Below are 18,671 nucleotides of genomic sequence, written 5' to 3'. Positions count from 1 at the left end.
TTTTGTCTTTTGTGTGTGTGTGTGTGGTACTGTTGTGGCCTCTCCCGTTGCGGAGCACAGGCTCTGGACGCGCAGGCTCAGCGGCCATGGCTCACGGGCCTAGCCGCTCCGCGGCATGTGGGATCTTCCCGGACCGGGGCACGAACCCATGTCCCCTGCATTGGCAGGCGGACTCTCAACCACTGTGCCACCAGGGAAGCCCTAATTTTTGTCTTTTGATACATGTGAGCGTAGCTTTCATTTTGCCGAAAGAATATGACCAGTTTTCAGTTTGGGATTCTACCATTTAGTAAAGATAGTCCACTTAATTTTAGAAATAAGAGATTTAATATATAATACCTAATAATACTTTTATGTATGTTTTTTTACTGAAAACTTTTATTGTAATACTGTGAAGAAACTATGCCATTCTAGTCTTCAAGACTTAAACGAATCAAGTGTTTATTAGCTGTTGTAGTTTTTAAACTAATAAAAGTCAGTACATCAGCAATTTGTAAATACAGTTTTTAAAATAATGCCTTAACAACTTTACAGTGGTTATAATGACTGTATTTAGGCCTAAAGTTAGTTAATAATTTGACATGAAGGCTTTTTAATAGTTTGATGGTGCAGATCAGGGATAGGTAAACTCTGGCTGGTGGGCCAGATCCAGCCCGTCGCCTGGCTTTGTAAAGGAAGTTTTTCTGGAACAGAGTCGCACCCATTGTTTACATGGTAGTTGTGGCTCCTTTCACCCTACACCAGTGGGGCAGAGTAGTTGCAACAGAAACTGTATAGCCCACAAATCTGGAAATGTTTAAATTTAGATTTTAAAAATTGAAAAATTCTTTGAGCCTATACAGGGCAAGTCCATTGACCCCTGAGGTAGAAAACAGTCAGGAACTTGGGTGCGGAAGCCAAATGGCCTAGGTTCAAAGTCCCTTTCTCCCATTTCATAGCTAGTGACCATGGGCAAATCACTTAACCTCTATGCCTCATTATGAGGTTTAAATGCACTTATTTGTATAAATAGTGCCTGGCACATACTAAGCACTGTGTAAGTGATTGCTGTTGTTTCTGCTTGGAGCTTTAATAAGTTATTGTTAATAGAAAAATGACACTAATGATTTTCCTTTTAGAGTAACAAAGGCACTTTGAGTCTTTTACTTTTTCAGGAATGTAATAAGACTTTTTTCATTGACAGTCAGTGTTCCCTGTTACCAAAATTTACTTTATGAATATAAAGAATTGAATGTCTTCAAGACAGTACTTTTGCTTAAATGTCAAACCATTATTTCCCCAAGGCACATCAAACTGGCTCTGCATAGTCCAGGCCTCTAAAGCTTGTGTGCACACCCTAGGTAGCATGTGAGCTACATTTTGTAAATATAGTTTTTTAAATAATGCTTGAGACTTCCCTGGCGGTCCAGCAGTTAACACTATGTGCTCCCAATGTAGGGGGCTTGGGTTCGATCCCTGCTCAAGGAACTAGATCCCACGTGCCTGCCATAACTAAGAGCCCACATGCCACAACTAAAAGATCCGGCATGCTGCAACTAAAGACCCGGCACAGCCAAACAAACAAACAAGCAAATAAATAAATAAATCTTTATAAAAAATAAGTAAAACAAAATAATGCCTTAGGAGTTAGGAAAAGAAAATATGAGAACATTTTTACCTTTGTATTATTTTTAAAAATCTGTGTAGTTTATCATGTACATAAATTATATGTATGGAACTTTGTGTATATAATTTGTTAATAAATAAGATGCATATTAAAAAGTTTTCTTATGGTTTGCCCAGTGAGGTGTTTGGAGGCCATTGGAGGACAGGATGATGAAATATAGGGCCTCAGCAAAGATAGAATTTAGAACCAATTCCCTGACTTAGAAGATAAGGAAAATAATTCATAGACTGTAATTGAGTTGTCCAACTTTACGTAAGTGTTCAGAAACAGGAAATGCAGTGGCTAGAATCTAATCACTGACCGAGCAGAATCTGGGTCACTGGACTCGTAAACCAGAAGTGACTGTTGAATTTCTCAGGTTGATGCTCCTGGCATATATGCTTGATCTGTGTGTGTGTGTAACTCTCTGACATAATAAGCCATACTCAGGCACACCCTGTTTCCTTATTCAAGCATCTTAATTTCATCCCATTAAATCTTTGAAGTATCAGACTACCAGAAGGCATGAAGAAACCTGGGCTGAGAGTCTTCATTCCAGGAGACGTGATCTTGACTGCATGGCTGGTTTGAGGCGCATCACTCTGAACTGCAACCCGCTCATTGGTGACCTGGGTGCAAGTGCTTTGGCAGAATCTCTTAGTGAGGATTTATGGCTTAGAGGGAAATTCTAAAATTGAAAATATTGAATTTTTAATATGCTTAGCTTTGGGCATGATACTATTGTGATAGGTTTTTTTAAGCCTCATTTTACTGATAGCTTTTATTTTGCTTTTACACTTTCTCTAAGAGTTGCATATATCCTTTATAGAAAATACAGAGTAACAAGAGAACAATTACCTATCATTTTAATACCCAGATATAATCACTGTTCATTTTGGTGTATATACTTTCAGTCTTTTTTTTTTCTACAAATATATATGTACACTTAGGGATTACAAAAATAGAATTGTAGTATACTTGCTATTTCATATTCCTGCTTTTTTCACTTAATGATGTATCATGTAGTATTGCGTCGTATTGATGTCCCATAGTTTAATCAATTCTTTGCAATTCTATTTAGACAGTTTGCTTTTCCCTGTCAGAAACAATGTGAATACGTTGTATATACATCTCTGTGTCCATCGGGATTACTTCTGTAGAATAAGGTACTACAAGTGGAATGACTAAGTGTGACCTATTTTTAAGACATTTGATACACATGGCCAAATTACCACCCAGAAAGGCTATGCCAATTTGTAGTCCACCCCAACAGTAGATGTGAAGCCTGCCTCTCACAAACACTGGCCTGTAGCACTTGTAAAAAAATGTAAAACTACAAAAATGAGTACCTCTCCATTTTCTATGCAAGTGGGATTACTCCCAATTTTATAACTTTTTTCAATTAATTTAGTATGAGCATTTTAGCAAGTCAGTAAATTTGCATCTCCTACATCATTTTTTGTGATTGTTCAGTATTCCATTATATGAATATGCCACAGTGCACATAGCTTATCCATTCTTGTATATAAGCTTTGTCCAGTTTTTCAGTTACAAATAGTACTCTGATATATATCCTTACCTATATCTCTGACTGTTTCTTTTTTTTTTTTTTTTTGCTGTACGCGGGCCTCTCACTGCTGTGGCCTCTCCCCCTGCGGAGCACAGGCTCCGGACGCACAGGCCCAGCGGCCACGGCTCACGGGCCCAGCCGCTCCGCGGCATATGGGATCCTCCCAGACCGGGGCACGAACCCGTATCCCCTGCATCGGCAGGCGGACTCTCAACCACTGCGCCACCAGGGAGGCCCTGACTGTTTCTTTTGGTTAAATTCTTAGAAGAGAGTTGTTGGATCCAAAGGGTATAGACATTATTTAAAGGCTTTTCTTACAGAATCTTGGCTTCATCTGATAGGAGAATAACCACACTTTGTTTTATTTTGTATTCATTTGATTGGCTGGTGAGGTTTACTGGCTGTTTGTATTAATTTGGCTATTTGGTTAATTATACCCTGTGTCCATTCTTCTGTAGTGAGAGTTTGTAAGGGTTGTATCATATCCTGTCAGATCCGTATGTCTGACTTGCTATTTCTGTGTGTCATGGGGGTGTTGAAAGACTCCAGTTATTTTAATGTGATGGTCCACACAACACTTAAACAAAAGACTCCTGATAGTTTCCTTTCATGTAATATTTTTTAATCCCTGTGCTTTAGTGATGATCCCTTTGGTTTAAATGAGTAGGTTGTTCAGCCCCAGAACTACTAGAATTCATGATCAGTTTTTCTGGCTTTTGTCTGACCTTTTACTGCGAGGGTTCTTGACCATCATACTTTCATGATAGGTTTTTAGTATGTATTCTCTATTCACACATTGTTGAAAGTTTTATTATTTGTATCCTCTTAGACTTGTCTTTTTTTCCTCTAAAACTAACAGTTATTACATTTCTTCTATTTTGTTTTCCCCTTTGAACTAGTTTCAAGTGTGATTTGGAGCTGAAGATCATGATCAAAAGAATGCAGTGCATTTCTGAGCTCCACCAGGTTTTGCTTGTGAGGTTTACATGCCCCTGCCGCCCTTGCTAATTATGAACTGAGATTCATTTTGTGATGCTTTTTGCTCATAGGTTATATACAGTTATTCTTCAGTTCTGTAATTGTAAAATCTGTTGTCTGATTTATTGGTACTAAAGCCAGGGTTATTGCACATCCAAGAAGAGGTTTTTAAATTGGATTATGCATTATGTGTGTGCGTATATGTCTCTGTTTTTTTCCATAGCCAAAATTACAAACCTGCCATGACTTGTCTTGTGCAGGACTCTTCCACACGTGAGAAAACGAGAGTTGTCTATATGTTAAATCTGTAGAGTTAGCAAGTGACCTTTTGTCTTTCATCGAAAGCACTTGACCTGCAGCAGTGCGGCCTCACCAGTGAAGGAGCAAAGGCTTTCCTAAAGGCCCTTGAAACCAACAGAACTCTGCTCGTTCTGGATATAAGAAAAAATCTGCTTGTTGGTATGTGGTCACTTTTTTTAAATTGATAAACACATAGCAAAACAAAAAGAATTTGTTCAGGTATTGACAGTTTTTTAAAACTTAATGTGTTTAACTTTCCTCATCATATACAGTTGGCCCTTGAACAACGTGGGGTTAGGGGTGTCGACCCCTATGCAGTTGAAGATCTGGGTATAAGTTTATAGTCAGTGGTTCCACATCTGTGGATTCAACCAACCTTGGATCATGTAGGACGATAGTACATATGTATTGAAAACTATGCGTGTGTCACTGGACCCGCGAGGTTCAAACCCATGTTGTTCAAGCTTCAACTGTACTTTTCTAGTGTTGCACTTCCCTTAAGATTTTAGCAGCTACTGTACTAATTAAAGTGAATTATACTTGTAAATTTTTCTTATCTCTACTCTGAATAGAGGTGAACCTAGATACTAAGCCTGCTTCCACCAAGAGCATTCTTTCTTTCCTGTGCAACCTCTGAATTCTTGCCAGGAGTACTTTATTCATTTGTCAGATTCACAAGTAATTTTGTAATCATCTTCTGTGTGCCAGAGACGGGTTTAGGGACTAGGGATAAAGCAGTGAACCAGACAGACAAAAGTCTTGCCCTCATGGAGCTTACATTCTAGTGAAGGAGATCAGATAGAAATGAGTAAACAGATAAGTCATATAATTTTAGAGAGTAGGAAGTGCAAAACTATCTTAATGTAAGGAGAGTGAGGGAGAGCAGGTAGGACTCCATTGGATAGGTTTGTTAGGGGACAGCTTCACTGGAGAAGTGGCATTTGAACGGAGACCTGAATGAAGAGAGGAGCAAGCCATGGAAGATGTGGAGTAAGCACATTCCAGGACAAGGAGGCAATGAGTATGTAGGCATGTAGGTGGGTGGAGTATTTAAGGAAAAGCAAGGAGGCCAATCTGGGCAGAGTACCGGGTGAAGAAGAGTGTGGTATGACATGAGGTCAAGGAGCTAGGCAGGGGTCTGCTCTTGTAAAGTCTTGAAGGCCAGAGTAAAGATACGGATTATTCTAAATGAGTAGAGGGGTTTGAACTGGAAAAAGGCATGATCCAAATCGTATCTGAATAAGGTGACCTGGTATAGAGAAGGGACTTGGGAGGATAAAGAAGAGGAACAGGGGGCTTCCCTGGTGGCGCAGCGGTTGAGAATCCGCCTGCCGATGCAGGGGACGCGGGTTCGTGCCCCGGTCCGGGAAGATCCCACATGCCGCGGAGCGACTGGGCCCGTGAGCCATGGCCGCTGAGCCTGCGCGTCCGGAGCCTGTGCTCCGCAACGGGAGAGGCCACAACAGTGAGAGGCCCGCGTACCGCAAAAAAAAAAAAAAAAAAAAAAAAAAAAGAGGAACAGGGAGACCAGTTAGGAGACTATCACAGTGCTCCAAATAAGAGATGTTTATGGCCTAGGTTAGGTTGGAAGTTTGCAGCAAGTGAAAACTGGTTGAATTCAGGTTGTGTTTTGAGGGTGTAGCTATCAAGACCTGCAGATAGATGTGAGGTATGAAGGAAATAGTACCAAGGAGACAAGTCGTTGATGATTATGTGTGCAACTGGATAGTATCCCTTAGAAGAAGGGGGCTGATGGGAGGAGCAGCTTTTGAGGGAATATCAGGACTTGGTTTGTTATCTTGGATGCCCTGGTTTGATATCTTAGATGCTCTTTAGGTATCTAAGCGTCTGGACGGTGCTCAGACTGTACTTTGTATCCAAAGGTATCCAAAGCCGCTTTAGATGCAAAATGTTTCAAGTTGACCTTTGCTGCTGCCAAAATAGTAGCCACTGTGGGCAGTCTGCAAGATGGCATCTTAGGTTTCTGAGGAAGAAATTAGAATACACAAAGGGGGAAATAAGTGTATAATTATATAATGTAGATTTCATATTTAAATGTATGGGAAAAGCAATAATTAGTTGGCTTTTGGTTTTAAATGGAAATAGCCACTCATTGGAAAATAATTACTCTAATTTCAATTCATTTTACTTTAGATCATTCTGTGATGAAAACAGTTACCAAAAAAGTTCTCCAGATGGAAGGAGTGCCAAGTCAGAGGTATATAACATGTTTCAGTTCTTTCGGAAGAATTTCTCTTTAATGGCTTGGTTTTCTTTCTTTCTTAAAAGAAAATTATCAAGGTACTTTCTGCCATCTTAAAACTAAGATTTGAGTCAAATCAAATGGCTTTTCTGTTTTTGAAAATGTTGTGTGATGCTTTAATTTAGGTTCCCAGATATGCAGATTGAAAACCTTTTAACTTTTTATTTTCTGTAACATATTATCGTTAGTCACAAATAGTCTTTTTTTTTTGGTGATAAGAATGAATAGCAGGAGCAGCATTTGTGAAACCAAATCTAATATGAAACTGACTCTTTCTTGTGAGTAAATTTGAATTTTGAAACAGCAAAACAATAAGGTTTAATAAAAAGCAAAATAAATTTTTTATGTTTATGATCTGCCAATTTCCCAGAAAGAGTTTTGTGGTGACTTTAGTTATATACCAGATACATTAAAATCACCAGTGGACAACACATTTTTTATTCAGGTGCCCTCTGAAAGTTTTAAAACTTTGTTGACTTCATATCACTGAACGGTCCACTTTAAAATGGTTAAAATTATAAATTTTCTGTTTTGTGTAGTTTACCACAATTTTTAAAAAATGTGTTGTTTGAAGATTTTGGGGTTTTATAACGGTATTGTATTAGCATAAAAATGAAAAATTTAAAAGACCACCTCTAATCCCATTATCCTATCAAGCAATATTTACATTTTTATTTTCTCTTCCTGCTGTCTATAAACATAATTCCACATAGCTTCAATATAATTTGCCATTCTTATGTTTTCATACTAAATTTAAATTCTGTGATTCATAGTTATACTTTTTACCATTGCATTCACAAGGTTTCATTGAGTAGGTCAATTTTTTAAATTGGTGAAAAATTGGAAATAACCTCAAATAAACTATTGTAAACACCTTCATAAATACAGCTTTTTTTTTTCTACTTAAAGTTGTATGTTTTTGATTCTCTATTCATCAACTTGCTTGGACAATAGTGTATTAAATAAGTTGTTAAGAGTGTTTATGAAGTCAAAAAAAAGCTTATGATCGTCTGCCCATTGTTATTTCAAGAGAGTGATATTTTAATAATCAAATAGTACATTCAAAGAAGTTAAGATTTGTGATATCACACTAATTAGATATTATTATTAAAAATTTATATCATATGTAAAGCATTCTTAAAATAGCTACATTGACTTTTGCTATGATATTAGAAATGGAAAGATATATAAATAAAACATGTATATGTAAAACATATTAGGAATTCTGTAAAATTAGTACAGAATAATAGGGCATCATGGAATGAGAACAGTTAAACATTTTTTTTTAGTTAGCATGATTAAACAAAGTGGAAATGTAACTGAAGTATACAAGCTCATTGAGCTCTTTTAAGAGTAATTTTATTTCTTGGGCTTTTTTTTGTATTTGCCTCAGTTATTTGGAGACATAGAGGTAAGCCAAATCAGTATCTGGGTATATACCTAGATCCAGGTGAGTATAGGAGTGAAATAATGGTGTGAATTGTGTCACATTTATATTGTACTTATGTATGCCTAATAAAAGATGGGAACTTTTATTAGAAATTTTTTAATCTCCTAACAAGAAAAGTGTAATTTAAAAAAATTTTAATACAAATATATTTGCATTAGTTTCTGAAAGTAAAGGAAGGGTATACACATACAAACCATATGCATACAAACATTTTTTTTGATGGCAATGAAGTTAAAAAACACAACAACATAGCACAAAATGAACTGAGCTCCTATATATTTTTAAGAGGCATGTAAATCACACAGGATCGTGTGGTGATTATCAATAAGCTACACTCTATGAAATATTTGTCCTATATTACCACATACACTCCATTTTACCCTGCATCCTAATGCTGCTAAAATATAGTAGAAAGCAGCAGCATAGCACAGGGAGATCAGCTTGGTGCTTTGCGATGACCTAGAGGGGTGGGATAGGGAGGGTGGGAGGGAGGCTCAAGAGGGTGGGATATGGGGACATGTATATGCATATGGCTGATTCGCTTTGTTGTGTAACAGAAACTAACACAGAATTGTGAAGCAATTATACTCCAATCAAGATCTATTAAAATAAATAAATAAAATAACATAAAATACAGTAGCTGTGAAGGATAAATATAACCATTTTAACCTATGATGTTTGTTTTCAGTAAATTCAAATTAAATATTTAAATGTGAATTTTAATATATGGCTTGTTCTAAGTAAAATATTAACACGTAGGTCTAGTTTCTGCAACCAAATGTTTCATATAAAGATACTTGCCTCTTTACTACTGAAATATAGGGTAAGTCTCCACATTTCACTCTTTCATCCAGTGGGTTTCATTTGTTTTTTTTTCTGTTTTCTATATGAAATCAAAGGAGCAGTGAAGGTTGACAGGCTTATAGGAGGGTAAAATTGACTCACCTACCCCCCAGCAACTTGCAGCCTTATAACTTGTATTGTTTTTACATAGAAAAATTCGTCTTAAATTTAACTTTTGGTCTACTTCTGAAGATTCTGTTTGGCAGAAGTCATGGGTATATCTGTGTTTCTGTGTCCTTGAGATTCAGAAATGCCAAAGGTGTTCTACGATTCAGGAAACTTGAGTGTTTCTGCATGATACATAAAATGTATCATACTTTGGGATCTTTTTTTAAACTTTATTTTTGCATTTCTGCACATCTCAATACTTTTGTTTTAGTTAAAATAACTTGTTACTGTAGAGAACTTATATTTTAAAAAATGCTGGCTTATGTAAAACCTTTGTACAAAACCGATCCTCTTTTTAATGGGCTTGGCATCATTGTCAAGTGCCTTTTTGATTCCTTTCGACGTGTGCACGTGTGACAGTTGCTCTGTAGACCTTTGGTGCATCTTGATTCCTTCTTTTCATGCTTTGTCAAACGTAGTCTTGGCCGCAAAGAAGCCTGTAAGTAATGGAAGGAAACACTCTGCTGGTAAAGAATGCTACCCTCCTGAAGCGCTACCACCTGGAGTGTCTGGTTTCCGGCCATTGTGTCCTGCAGAAAGTGCAAAAAGCAACAGGTAACCTGTTTGCATTCCCTGTCTTTTTCAGTCATTTAGAGTTCTTTATTTTGGAACTTGTATTATGTGGGTGGTCTCTGGTGCTTTGTGTAGAGGAAAAAAGGTAACTCACACATGGCTTGGTTTCTGCCTAATGAGCCCTCTAAGGAAGAAAAATTTAAAGTAATTGGGAGTTTCAAGTTGTTTCTCAAGTGTCACAACAGAGGTAACTCCGTGGGAGTCTTGAGGAGACTAAAATGATCACCAATTGTGCATGTGAGAAAAGTTTGATTAAAGGCAGGTGTAGTTGAGCGAAGCCCTACAGCACAGAAGTAGGAATTTGGATACGTACGAATGGGAAAAAAGACATTTTAGGCATGGGAAATAGTTTAATGCAGAATGGATGAAAAATATGCATTAGAGCTATTCTAAATGAACTGGCTTATTAACTCAGTAAATCAGATTTAGTGAGTCAAACTAGCATTACCTGATTTCTTATCCAGGGGATAGCTGTTCATAGTAATTTTTGTCACAGAACAGTAAATAAAATGGTTGAATTATAGCTTTAGGCTTGCTAAGTGAAATAGATGGCTCTAGATGATCTTCAGGTGACTTACTTGGTAGTAATCAGGAAATTGGGGATTAACAATTGCTTAAGAAAACAAAGAGAATTGATTTTAAATAGTACTTGAAGTAGTTACTGTGTAAAATATCTGTTCAGTTGCTCATGTTAAATGGATGTTTCTACTCCCCACTGGACAACCGACTACTTTTTTGCAAATGGTAATGTGAATTGCTGTTGCATAAACTATAGTGCTGAATCCCCAGTGTTTGCACTTGAGTTTCACAGCTCTGTGGTTTCCTGTCTTCTTCCTGAGACACTTAATCGCAGGTCCATCCTCGTCACACAGGGTGGTAAATTAGAGAACGATTAATATCACCATTTAAAGAAGAGAGACAAATCTCAACCATCCTGAACATAGGAGCTGAAGGGGCCTCTCAGCAGTTCAGAGAGTTATTACCAAGCCAGTAGGCTGAATTCTGTTCTGTTTTCTCCGTAGCAGAGCCCTCCAGGTCCTTGTTTTGAGCTTATTTATTTTTATACACAATTCTGTATGGATACTGTTCATACTACTAAATAGTTGTATTAACTGGGTTTAACTGGTCATGTATTTACATGGAGATCTAACTTTGTCTTGTTGATATCTTTTTAGGGGCTTTCCATTCATCAAAGCTCGTGATATATGTAATCAGTTGCTGGTGTGTAGCTATCACATTTATGATATATAGGGCTTGAATTGGGAAAGGTGGATGGTCATTCTTCTTGCTTTTTAAATTGACAGAGCCTTACATGAAGCATTTCCCTCTCTGAAATAAATCCATGTAAAACATGTTTGGTCGCTCTCCCAAGGCAACTGTGTAGTTGTGTGGATTTGGCGCACAACTGGCAGCCTTGTGGTTATGTCTGTAAACAAGGAAGCCTGTTTTCCAGTCCGCAAATCCGCTGTTACCCAGTGAAACGAACTTGACTGCCATTTCTGACCCCTCACATGGAGCTGTCATACTCAAGAATATTCGCATGTTTTCAAGAAACGTTGTTTGCGGGCTATATGTACAAATTCCTGATCTGAAAGCCAATATAAAGCAACACCTCCCAAACCTCTGCTCTCTCACCAAGGCCACACACATTCCCTCGCTTATGGCCTCGTGGCAAGTGAATACTGTCAGTATCAGATTCTCCTTCCCAGTGGTCTTGGGAGACTGCCTAGTTGCTCTGTGAAAGGCACCACTGCTGAGGTTGAGAGAAGAGCATCTTGGGTGTCAGTCCTGGCCTTGCGTTCCCGGAGAGAGGGGTGTGCACCTCGTTCTCCTTTAGGGTTTTCCTATGCTGCAGGGTTTGCTGCTTGTTGTCAACATGATGTCCTAGTGACTTGTCTTCTGCGTGGTTATATAATCCCAGCACAGTTCTTTATGATCTGTAGACTTTTATGGGGTTGTGGCCAGGTCAGTTTTAAATGTTTGGAAATGTCCTATTGAACAACACTGCAGTGGCAGTGAGCTTGCTGGGAGAATTGTTGCCCTAGTTTTGGCTTAAGGGTGGTGAGAAGATGAAATTTTTGATGGGTCAGTTTTAGTTGTGTGTGTGTATGTGATTTATCTTTTAAAATTCTAATGTCTATTATTCACAGCTTAGATATGTTGACTTTCTGATTATTCATCAGTCCCTTTACTGATGTATTTTCCTCTGAAAAACTACATTTTCTTCCAGACTGTTTTTGTCTGATGGTGAAGAATAAATTTTTCATTTGCAGTATAAAGTTGATCTGAGAAGAAATGTTTACCTTGGATCTTCACTTGGCTTCTGTGAAAGAAACTTAATAAAATAATATGGGCAATTCCCATTACTAATCCTAACCAGGTACAACAGAGGTCTGTACAGTAACATAGCAAAAATAAGTTACTGTACTTTTACTTAGTCATTGCCTGTTTTACACTAAAGAGCAGTGAGAGACATTTATAAATAATGATACCTCAGATCACTTTGTTAAATGTCCTCTAATATTTGGATATTTGGTATCTGGCTTGTGTTGTCTTTTATACAATCTTGTCTTCTTTCTTTGCACTTTAGTGTAACAACTCTGTGGTTTCCTATCTTCTTCTTGTGACACTCAGGTCCATCAGAATTTCCTGTGACTGTGGCAGTAGAGAGTCCTTCCTCCTCAGAAATCGAAGAGGTCGATGATTCCTCAGAACGTGTTCAGGAGGAGCCAGAGAAAATCCGTTTGAAACAAGAAGCATTGCAGGTACAAAGTTATCACTTTAAAGCTATAGAGAAGATTATTTTTCAATCGGAAGGCTGATCGCAACACAGCACAGCTTGTGTGAGGGTTCTGTTTTCTCCTCCCACCTGCATTGTATCCCCTTGAATGGTTCCTTAAGCTTAGACCAAGGTGAATGGTGGACATTTGAACTCTAAGAAACGGAAATCAAAACATGTCGTTAGTAATATATTTTCCTTTCCTTAGAACCTTAGTATATTAGATTTAGGGAGAAGCTTAGTGATCATAAGATAAGGAAATTGAGTTCTGAATGACTACAGTCAGCTGATTCAGTGCTCTTGTTTTACAGATGAGAAAATTGACAGTTCTAGTTGAACTCTCTTTTTATAAGAGGAAAATATGGCCTCATTTTAAATAAAAGTAAAGTTGAAAAACGTTTTGATGTTGATATTCGCCTTTCCTAAAATCAAAAATATCAAGAAGCTACATTCTATTACCAAATAAACCTGACCTCTAATGTCATTCCATACTTTTGTTTGTATGGGCAGAAAAGAAAAATTGATTTTTATAAGAAATTTTTGCACCTCAAAATTAATATATTTATTTTATTTCAACTTTAATGCAGAGCTGAACATTTCTAGTAAATAAAGGAACACCATTTGGGGGGACCTTGTCTTTGTGCTACAAAGTCCATGTTTAATTTTTAAAAATTATTTAATATGACTTTCTCTTCATATGAAACATGACACTTGACAGGTTTCAGAACTGATTATCCCATTATTGTAGGACTACGGGAATTACTCTTTGATTTTCAAAAGAGAAAGTTAGATTTTTATTTTTTAATTAAAATTAATGATAATATAGAGAAATTTTAAGAAAAGAACTTAGAAAATTATGAAATGTTAGAGTAGGAGAAATCTATAGTTTAAGTGGAGTTACTCCCTTTCGTTTTATAAATGAGCACCTACAATTTGTAGAACGTAAGTGGTTTATTAGTAAATGGCAGAGTATGACAAGACCCTAGAGCATCTAACCCGCATTCCTTGTTATTTTAGATGTGGTGTATTCATTTCCTTCACGAATAGACCACGAGATTGTATTTGTAAAAGCAGTAATAGACAGTGGGGAAGTCCAAGAAGTTTAAACACTGGGACCACAGAATAGCAGATTCAGAATACACTGAGAACCCTTTTAGCTCTTCTCTGTTTTGACAAGACACTACAATGATGGTATCAAAGTGTTTAAGTATATATGCCCACAACAATCAAGAGATTTCAACATAGTTTTGAAAGAGAGAAGACAGGTGGAAGAGTGTGAAACTGAAGCAGTAGAACAGAGGAAAAGCATCACCTAGAATATGCACAGGGACCACGAGCAACTGAGGAGGATTCTGACCCCATCTGAAAAAGTAGCCCCATGCTCAGGTGCGCATGTAGGAGAGAGGGTGGAGTTAGTTAAAAGTGTGACAAATAGGGGAGCTCATTGAAGGGATGTGTTTGGAGGAGTGGACTCCCAGCCCCGCCCTCACCCTCCTGAAATGAGATGATTTCATTTTGAAAACAGTGAAACTGGCGAGAACTGGGGCAGCTACTGTGAGTTTTTACACCCTCGAAAATTGTGTTTGGGGGAGATCCTGTTACAGTTACTCCCCGCTTCTTCCTGCATAAGAAGCCAATCAATCGTTGACTTCAGGGAGCTTTCTGCGCTCGTTCTTAAATAGAAAATAACTGTCTTTTGCCTGTTAGTTGAGTAAAGCTTACAATATGAGAGAGGGGGAAAGAGTGCAAACATATCCTAGTAGGACCAGGGACAATTTAGGGAACAGAATAATTTAAGAAAAAACCCTAATTAGTATCCCGAGAGAGGTTTAAAAAGAGCTAGCAACTATAAAATAAGACTAGGGTATTAATGAAAAGGAGAATGGTCAGAAAGCAAGAGGGGTCTCCTGGAAATGCAAATATGGTTGCTGAAATAAATTCAGTAGGAATTTAAAAAATTTCTCAGTATATAAAAAAGAAAGACACAATGGAAAATGTGATAGAAATATGTTAGAGAGGCTGCATCTGGGAGATCCCACATGTTACTATTAGAAAGTCCAGACCCAGAAAAAAAATGGAGGGAAGCTGTCAAAGGGCAACAAAATTCCCCACAGCTGAAAGTAGACATCAGGCCTCAGATTGAAAATAGTTATGCAAGATGAGCAAGAATAGACTCATACCTAGGCACCCTTCCTTGTGAAACTTTCAAATACTGAAAAAATAAATTAAAATAGAATAAAATACTGAGAGGATACATCCATTCCAAAGAGAAAAATACTGGTCACCTAAAAAAAAAGGTTAAAATCTGACTTTATCATACTTGTCATGAGCACCATGGATCCTGGAAGGCATTAGAAAGATACCTCCAAAGTTTTTCAGGCACATAATTTTCACCCTAGGGGTTTGTATCCAGCCAAACTATCAGTCATACGTGGAGGCTGAAGAAGATATTTTGTACCCAAAGAAATTTGAAAAATTGACTTCCTGTGCTACACCTTAAGCTATTTATAGAAATAATCCAGCAAAATGAGGCAATAAACCAAGAAGGAAGGTAATAGGGGATTCAGTGCAGATTGCAGCTAGTCTAGAATGGAGAGGCTTCTATTGATTGTGTGATTGAGAGCTTCGAAACACCTTGAGGCATATCGTACTTACTAGGTGTTAGGCACTGTTGGAAGGGAGGAGGGAGAGGAAGAGGAGAAGGAACTTGAACTCCAGAGGAGAAAAGGCTCTATGGACATAAACCTGAAGCACACTAGACTATGGTTGATTTTTAACCTACTATTGGTGAGGAAGGGAAGAATCCACTTCAACCTGACACTATAGATGTCCCCCTTTTCAGTGACACACAGGGGTAATGACCACCTATCTAATTGGTTGTCCAAACCGGAACTTGTCCAAACTCCTTACACTTCAGTAGTGTAAGGAGGCACTCGAATGCTGTAACATCAGGACAACAGGTATAAACTGGAACAGCCCAAGGCGGCTTGGGGTATGTGGTCACCCTGCACAAGGGCAGTGACACTGGCACAGTATGGAACGAGGTGTAGTCTATACACAGAGACACAGTACATCTGCAGTGGGCAATATTAATTTCATTGTAATAATGGCAATACTGTCTTGGTTTGCAGCTTTTATTGTCAACGTGCATGTAATCACAAATAACTAAAGTAAACTATACTTAGTATGTGTTAGTATTAACTTGGTATGTACTGAAATGTATTGTATACTGGTATGTACTTAGTATATATTAGGCTCTAAGTGTTTTTGCATATATTAACTCATTTAATCCTCTGAATAGCCTTATGAGGTTGGTGCTAATATCATTCCCACTTTTGAGAGCAGGAAGCTAAGACAGGGAAGGAACTTGCCCGGGCTGTACCTAATTTAAGGTTGGATCGAGGCTTTGAGTTTAGGCTCTCTGCCTGTTCTCTTAAACCTTACTCCGTACTGACTCTCAAATAACAGAAGACTTAACTGCACATAGAATAGAATATAAATTTCAACTTTGACAATGTAAGAGCTAGGTTTGGAAGGTAGACAGGAGGTTGAAAAAAGGGAAGATGGTATGAATGTGCTTATTTTACAAAGCGTGACGTTGAGAGAGTTTCTAGTTGATCAACAATGTAGGTGTTTTTTGTTTTTTTTTTTGTTCTGTACGCGGGCCTCTCATTGTTTTGGCCTCTCCCGTTGCGAAGCACAGGCTCCGGACACGCAGGCTCAGCGGCCATGGCTCACGGGCCCAGCCGCTCCGCGGCATGTGGGATCTTCCCAGACCAGGGCACGAACCCATGTCGCCTGCATCGGCAGGCAGACTCTCAACCACTGCGCCACCAGGGAAGCCCAACAATGTAGGTTTTTAAGTATATCACTACATGTCAAAGAGATCATGAGCAGTGGAATAACTCATGATGACATAACTTTATTGAGCAGTGTGGACATAGGAAAGAATGTAGAGGAACTAAACCCTTACTTGTTAGTAATTCAGAAAGTGAACAGATAATGCCTCCTATTTAGTGAGAAAATAGTTATGTGAGAGTATTACTTGGAAATGCAGAAGAATTCAAAATGACAATAGTTGGACCTCCCTGATGGCACAGTGGTTAAGAAACTGCCTGCCAAGGCATGGGACATGGGTTCAAGCCCTGGTCTGGGAAGATCCCACATGCCGCGGAACAGCAAAGGCCGTGCGCCACAACTACGGAGCCTGCGAACCACAACTACTGAGGCCACCTGCCACAACTACTGAAGCCCATGCGCCTAGATCCTGTGCTCCATAACAAGAGAAGCCACCGCAATGAAGAGTAGCCCCCGCTTGCCGCAACTAGAGAAAGCCTGTATGCAGTAACGAAGACCCAACACATCCAAAAATAAATAAATAAATAATAAAAAAATAATAAAAAATAACAATAGTTGACGTAAACCTCATAAAAAAGGAAATCCAAACAGCCAGTAAACACAGAAAAGTGTACGACTTCATTAAGTAATAAGAGAAAAGTAAGTCAAAACCAAGGAAACTACATGCCAATCAGATTGACAAATACATAAATAAAGTCTGGTAGAATCAGGTATTGTAGACCTGAAGTACTATGGGAATCCTCTACCCTGTTTATACTGGACTGTAAATCGACACAACTACTTTGGAAAGCATTTAGCCCTCTCCATCAACTGAAGGTATATAAATAGCCTGTGAGCCAGCAGCCCTCACCCCCGCCCTGTGTAAATGCACCAGAATAACGGGTACAGCAGGATTCCTGTCCATGATTTGCATTAGCACACACTGAAAACAAACCAAATGTCCATTAACAGTCAAAAATAAATGATGTGTATTTGTACAGTGGGAAAACTATCCAGCAATAAAATTGAATGAACTAGAGCTACAGGCAGCAATGTGGATGAATTTTTTAAACCAATGTTGAGAGAAAGAAATAAGATAGAAAAGACTTCATATACTATGATCCTGTACGTAAAGTTAGATGTTGACACAACTAAACTCTTTTGTTAGGGATGCATGCAGGTTAAAGGAAATGACTGTCAAGAAGTGAGGTTGGTGTTTAACCGGGAAGAGGGAAGGAGCTTGTGATGAGAAAAGGATATGGGGGGTTTTTGCGATGCTGACAAGTCTCAATACTTTCAGATTCGAGTAGTGCTTATGTAAGTATTCTCTTTTTATTTGTCACATTGACAGTTTTGTTCTGTGCACTTCTCAGTACACATATCGTATTTTACAATTAAAAACTGCGTAAAGAATCGGTCGCTTCTTGAGTGCTGGATGTGGGAGTGGGATGAGACCGTTTCATTTTAAGCCCTTCACTACTGTTTGCATTCGCATGTTCATTCATTCAGCATTAATTGCACATATTCTATGTACCAAGCACTCTTCTAATTTTATATGTGTTTTAACTCATGTAATTCTCACAAGAGCTCTGTAATATGGGAGCTTATCTCCATTTTATAGATGAGGAAGTTGAGGCCTAGAGTTATAGAACTTGTCCAAGGTTATGTAGCTAATGGGTAGTGCCAGGCCCATTTGCCTCAGAGAATCTGAATATTTACAATATAATCTAAAAGATAAATTTAATGACTAATTATAAGCAAAAAAATTGCACATTAAAGAAGATGACAAGTTTTCATCTATCCAGTTAGAGAAAAACACACAGTCTCTCTTTCACACAGGTACATCTTATATGTATGTGTGTGGCAGAGATTTTCCTTATTAAGCAATTATTTATTGACCGTCTACGTTGTGCTAGGCACAGGTGCTGGGGATAAACACTTAATAAAATACACCCCCTATCTTCAAATAACTTGCACTCTAAGTGAGGAAGTAAGCCAACAGTTATAGTAGAGGTTATATACCAAGTGATACATCGCTGATGGCAGTGTAAAATCTCAGAAATCTTTTGGAAAGAAGTCTGGAGATAGGTACCTCAGAGCCTTAAAAATGTTCATTTGCTTTGATCTCAAACTCATTTTTATGGATTTATTGTAAGAATGTTATTCTCAATATGGAAAAAAGCCTTCATGCATAAAAACGGTTATTTTGTCTGATAATACTGAAAAGTTGGAAAGAATTTAAATGTGTAAAATGGTTAACCAGTA

At 38.1% G+C, this 18,671-nt stretch overlaps 1 pseudogene across 1 annotated transcript in view; it reads left to right on the top strand.

Moving 5' to 3' along the window:
- LOC309808909 (BCL-6 corepressor-like) overlaps positions 1–9,864 on the top strand; it is a 36,579-nt pseudogene extending 26,715 nt beyond the window's left edge. Inside the window, exons 13-15 of the transcript in view lie at positions 4,454–4,652; positions 6,648–6,711; positions 9,637–9,864. The product of the transcript in view is annotated as a BCL-6 corepressor-like (transcript). The remainder of the gene's footprint in view (positions 1–4,453; positions 4,653–6,647; positions 6,712–9,636) is intronic.
- Positions 9,865–18,671: the final 8,807 nt, after the last annotated feature.

Source organism: Mesoplodon mirus (genome assembly GCF_964341445.2).
Source record: "Mesoplodon mirus genome assembly, chromosome: 7".
Lineage (NCBI taxonomy): Eukaryota > Metazoa > Chordata > Mammalia > Artiodactyla > Ziphiidae > Mesoplodon > Mesoplodon mirus.
The sequence above is the reverse complement of the archived record's forward strand: the minus strand, read 5'-3'. Positions and strand labels throughout refer to the sequence as shown.